Source organism: Magallana gigas, chromosome 9 (genome assembly GCF_963853765.1).
Source record: "Magallana gigas chromosome 9, xbMagGiga1.1, whole genome shotgun sequence".
Lineage (NCBI taxonomy): Eukaryota > Metazoa > Mollusca > Bivalvia > Ostreida > Ostreidae > Magallana > Magallana gigas.
In genome coordinates, this window is record NC_088861.1 from 38,668,704 (window position 1) to 38,669,016 (window position 313).

Genomic DNA, 313 nt, shown 5'->3' on the forward strand with positions numbered 1-313 from the left:
TGTCTGAATTATATATTTTTATTATTGAAATATCTAAAAAAAAAATCACAGTTGATGATCGAAGTATATATAAAAGATGCAAACGTAATGTAAATTTTGCGCATTTCTTAGGTCCGCTTGCTCTGCAAAACGGCTGTGTAATATACTGTTAACTTTTATCTAGCACACATTTGTTAACGTAGACCGAAACTTTATTAATAGAACAACTTACTATTTGCAGGTAATTAAGACGACATATCCCAAACAGTAAATCAACTTTATCACATTGAGACCTAACCTCTCATTTATTGAAAACCAAACGCACCATAAACAC